At 30.2% G+C, this 5,482-nt stretch overlaps 1 pseudogene; it reads left to right on the forward strand.

The window, feature by feature from the left end:
- Nucleotides 1–5,036: 5,036 nt before the first annotated feature.
- On the forward strand, nucleotides 5,037–5,156 carry LOC111742869 (annotated as a pseudogene).
- The last annotated feature ends 326 nt before the right edge of the window (nucleotides 5,157–5,482 follow it).

A 5,482-nucleotide genomic window follows, 5' to 3' on the forward strand; every position in this document is an offset into this window, starting at 1 on the left:
TTTTATCTTTTGTAACCTGCTATTACAGCATTGGATGATTTTCTGCATATATGTTTATACTAAAGACATGTTCGTCTTATTTCCATTATTGCTCAGCTTTATAAATTTGAAAACTTTTATTACAAAACTATCTTCTTAAGTTTAATTAGAATAACTGTAGAATATTTGTGAGATTGTTTGAGTCACATTTGAGACATGAATTTGGCTAAATTTAGTATCACTTGGAAATGAATTACTTAAGATACACTGATCATCAAAATGATCCTCATGTAACATGTATGCTAACATCTAGAATTGTCCCTTATTGGCAGTGTGGTAGATTAATCAGATATGTTAACAAATGTAGTCAAATAACATTTTTTGTTTATGTGATATTAGCAACATTTACATGTTTTAAAATATGATTTGTAATATAAATTATTCTCCAATAGTGTTTACTTTAATTCTAGCATTCCATTTTATACATACCAACATATCCATATATCTTTCAAATGTCAACTGGAAACAATTTTGATTTTCAGTGTTCTATCTATTGAAAACAAATTGTTATTCTGAATGTTTTTGTTCACCTTAAGTTTATTTTTGAGTAGGCTGAAAGGACCAAGATATGTGAGTATTTAAAGAGCTGTAAATGTTCTTATATGCAGGAAATATATGATTTTAAAAGTCATAATAGGGGAAGTACTTTTATGTTCTGTGAATTACCCCCATATTTAGAAAGTAGACTTTACATAATAGGTTGAGAAGTGGTTTAGTTAATTTTAGGTGAGAATTTATTTTCCTATTAAAATTGGAATATACCTTTTCCTCTCTTCCCTCCTCGCACTTCTCCTTTGTTCCCCAAATTTCCAAGTGATTTGAACTAAATACTATATTTACTAAGAAACTATTTTTGTTCTTAATTATACCGAGCTAATCACTCCAAGTGAAAGTCATTTTGTACTAAGTACTCAAGAAGAGGTCAAATTGAGTCAGAAGCCTGTAATTACCACTTTTGACGCTCCAGAGGTAAACCTTGTACACACATCAGTAAAACAATTAGAAAATATTATGAGCTATAAATATATTTTTAATTTTGATAGCTCTGTGTTGAAACACTTTTAATGCAGATGAAATCATCAGGAAATTAACCTTATATGGCACAAACCAAATACATATAGTGGGTGGCTATGAGTTCTTCATTTAAAGAGCTAAAAGAATAAGTTTGAGATGATATATGGTGCATATGATGCAGATGCACACATTTGCTCATTTTAAGATTGTGTGTGTTGTTGATTAATCACAATGATAAACTATAAAATGAGAAAATGCAAAGTTACATTTTTGGACCATATTGAAACTGCAAGATGGGATCTTAAAGATTTTTTAGAAAACTGTTAAATCCTGTCACATGATATTTAGACATGTAAAATGTAGTTCGATTTTTAAAAAGTAACTGACCTAGAGGGTTAAAGTTGAAACTGACACATTTTCAAATTAAAATTATGCTTATTTTGTACAGAAAACAATGTTAAACACAAGCAAATCTGTTGTATGTGATAAGTAACACAGAGTTTAAAGACAAATTAATTATTTAGCTTTATTGAGGTTTTTGTTTTCCTTCCAGAAACCTGGAGTATCATGTTATAAATGGCAGTCTCACACCAGAATAGCAGTGCCCTTTCTTTTTGTACATACTGATTGGACCTTTCTTTACTGTTATGTGGACACTTTCTATGTTAGTTTTGATGCATAATTCTTTGAATCCTTTTATACAAACTAGAATGTATGTGTAAGAATTCCTGTCCCTGCAATGTAGTAACTACAAACTTATTTTTAAATAAATAGAAAACTTGTTTTTCTAAGCTATTTTGTAGAGCCTCATGATTTCTTTATTTGCTTTTTTTTTTTTAATTTCTAAGACATGAAGCACTCAGCACATAATTTCAACAGGCACTGAACCGAAAAATGTAAATGCTGGTACATTAGAGTTTCCAGTGCCCTATTTAGCAAAATGTTAAAATTACTTGCCAATCAAAAGTGTTTGGGTACCCTAATGTAATTTAATTCCAAAATAACTAAAGGTTAAATCGTTTGCCTTTTAATGTGTATACCTAAAACAATTTTAGTTGTTCCTATGTTTAAGTAAATTACTGAGTGATAAATAGATTTTCAGATATTTCCGTAAGATATTTAAAAGGAACAGTTTGCATAAGTATTTTCTCAGAAGTCTGAAGTAAAATTTAAAGGAAAAAAATGGAGGAATGATGAAAAACTTGTTAAGCAGTTATTCAAAATGAGATTTAAAAAGCTATTGCTGTTTTCCTATGAATTTGTTCAGATTGGCATACATTTTTATTGACTTTCTGAGAATCTCAATTTTGGAATGAAGAATACATAAAGCTATAGTAAATGACAATCAGATTAAACACATGATTTTTTGTGTTTAACAAAATGACAATCAGATTAAACACATGATTTTTGTGCTGTTAACGATAATTTCTTCCTAAGAAATTTTGTTTAAATGACTGTGTAAAATATATTTCTAAGTTGAAGAAAGCAGGTAAACATTCTTGGTACCTTTTCTTCGTTTCTTTCTGAAATATGCTGATACTAAATCATAGTACAGACTTAGAAGAACCAACCAAGAAAAATGTTTTCAGCAACCACTTTTTACTGGTTTCTCTTTTGTTATAACATCAACTTTCATGGTCTAGGTTAAGTTTCCCCATTAAGGACAGTAGATTAAAAGCCCAAACACAAAATTTCTGTTTCTTACAATATAATACTTTTTATTTGTAATCTTTTTGCACTTAACACATTTACCATATGTTAATTACACTTTTTGGTTTCGTTTGGGAAAAGAACAGTGAAAGGATTCAATGAAGTACCTTTCTGGCCTAATTGGACATGTTAGCAGCACAGTGCAGTGGAATGAACTGGGCTTGGAACTGAGTCATCTCTTTGAGTTTCACTTTCCTCATCTCTCATTTGTAAAGTAAAGTTGAATAGATAATCTGCAGGGTCCAGTTCAATTCAGATAGCCAATATTATTTTATGTTGTCCTCTGTACTCATGGCCCAGTTGGCTTTTCTATTGAATCCCTAAAGAAAATACGCCATTTAATGTATAGCTTTCAGGCAAGCGGTGTCTTCCGTCCATGACTTGATTGTAAAAAATGGGAGATCTTCTGAACATTTAGAAAAAAGTTTTTACTATGTTATTGCAACGCTATAAATGGTGAGTTGAGTTGAAATATTTGTTTGCTACTAATAATAGTAATAAAGTTTGTGATTTTCCAGGGCCCTCTAGGAAATGTCAAAGATAGTTTTATTTTAAGATCTAGTCTTGATAAAGGAAACTCAAAAAGAGTTTTCAGAGGAGATTTAATCATTTGATTAAGATTGGATCATGGGTGCCTGAGAATACTAGTTGGTTCTCATTTAATGAAAATGAAATAAAATATTTAAATATACGAGGCAGAACAATTTTAAGGAAAATTAGAGATGTTTCACAACAGTGAAATGGTCTTTTGGTCTTTGTTTTAATAATCAGAGACATTATAAAGTCAAAACTAAGTTATTCTGATGAGATACAAGAAATCTGAGTAGATCATAAACAAGTTAAAGAGCAACTCAGTCTTCTTTCAAGCTCTTTAAGAACAATTTATTATTTTAACAGAAAACCAAATTTTAGTTTGGTCTTGACAGTACTTAGCAGTAAAAGTTTTACAAGTTCTCCTCTCCCACTCCCTTCTCTTGTAAGAGCATCAAAGCTGTGAAAATTTCGCCAAATGTTTAACACACTATGGTTTCTTTTCAGATTCATTCTCTCTTCTTATAGATACCGAAGTTTTTTGTATCTTGGAACAAATAGACACTTAAGTACAAAACTCTTTGTCCTTGAAAAACAAACTCATTCCATTATCTTGATACTTAGTTTTATTTATCACTATTAGTTCTTGGTCTCAGATACCTATATTAATTACAAATTTTAACAAAAGTAACTTCTTTTTCACAGAAAACTGAAAGGAAATAAAAACTCATGCAAGCATTTTTGTGGAATAGCAAAGTTCATGAATACACATAACAACTTTTAAACCTTAAAGTTGCAAAAATGAACGTGTCTCATTAAATACATGACCCAAAGATAACCACTCCATAGTATGTAAATAAAAAAGCATATGTATATAAACTTAAAATTATGCTTAGCAATACTTCAGTATTGAATCTTACAATTAAATAGGTATTCAATGACTATCCATTAATAGTAGTCTAAAGTTTTAAGTTACCTGAGGAATTTGTTCAAATATGTTCACGCTGACATACTATAACATGTAATTATATGTTATAAAACATTTGTTAGGACTACAATTTATTCGAACATGTTTTTAAGCTTAATATCCCTAATACATAAGAGTAATATTAGTTTAGTCAAAGCAACATAAAAAATTTAGGGTCTTTAGATGAACTCATCTCTTTTGAGAAAGCAAACCAAATCTTTATTACAGAAACAAAATGTATACTTGTATTATACCCATACTTATACAGAAAAGACATAGAAATTTTTTAAAAACCAAAATTATTCAGTTTAATTTGCCCAAAGATTCACCTTCACTAAATGAACTGGGATTACATTAAAATGTTTGTGAGCTAGGTGTTTCTGGAAGAAAGATTGTGTTTAACATCTTTTAAAAATACCAGAAATTCAGTTTTCAGATTTTCTGTGAATTTGGGAAATACTTTATTTTTTAAAAAACCTCCCTAAACCAATCAGAAAAAGAGCTACTTTAATTAAAAGTGCTTTAATATAAGAGATGTTATAGTTCAATTTATTAGTACCCTCTGGGAGTAGGAAATCATTTCATATTTAAGAATGTAAAGGCTTTTCTTAGTTACAGACACAAACAGAGATCGTACACCTTCAATTCTACAAATTTAGCCACAAGTCAAATACAAACGGAATATCTCACCAGTGCAGATTTCAAAGAGCTGTTCTCCTTAACTGATTTAAACTCACAGAGAGAAAAAAAACATAAGAGTTTTAAAACCATCTCCTGTTACGGCCATGCTACCCTGGAACAAGCCCGATCCCATCTGATCTCAGAAACTAAGCAGGGTCAGGCATGGTTAGTACTTGGGTGGGAGACCCCCTAGGAAGACCAGGTACTATAGGCATAAAATATATATGTATGTGTGTGTATATATATATATATATATATATATATATATATATATATATACACACACACATACATATATATTTTTTAAATTAAAAATAAGGGATTGTAAGCTGAAAGTTTCTTGCAATCTGTGAGGTCAACCAAGGGTTGCCTCGCCTAAAAAATAAATAAATAACAATAAAACCATCTCCTACTCAACATAGGTTAGATCTTCATCATATTTCAAACCATAAAAGAAAATTCTCAGTCTTCACTGCCACCAGTCCTCGAGGAATAGCCAGCCTATCGATCATGAACGAACCACAAGCAAAAACAAAATAT

This window comes from Pteropus vampyrus, unplaced genomic scaffold (genome assembly GCF_000151845.1).
Source record: "Pteropus vampyrus isolate Shadow unplaced genomic scaffold, Pvam_2.0 Scaffold102, whole genome shotgun sequence".
NCBI classification, from domain to species: domain Eukaryota; kingdom Metazoa; phylum Chordata; class Mammalia; order Chiroptera; family Pteropodidae; genus Pteropus; species Pteropus vampyrus.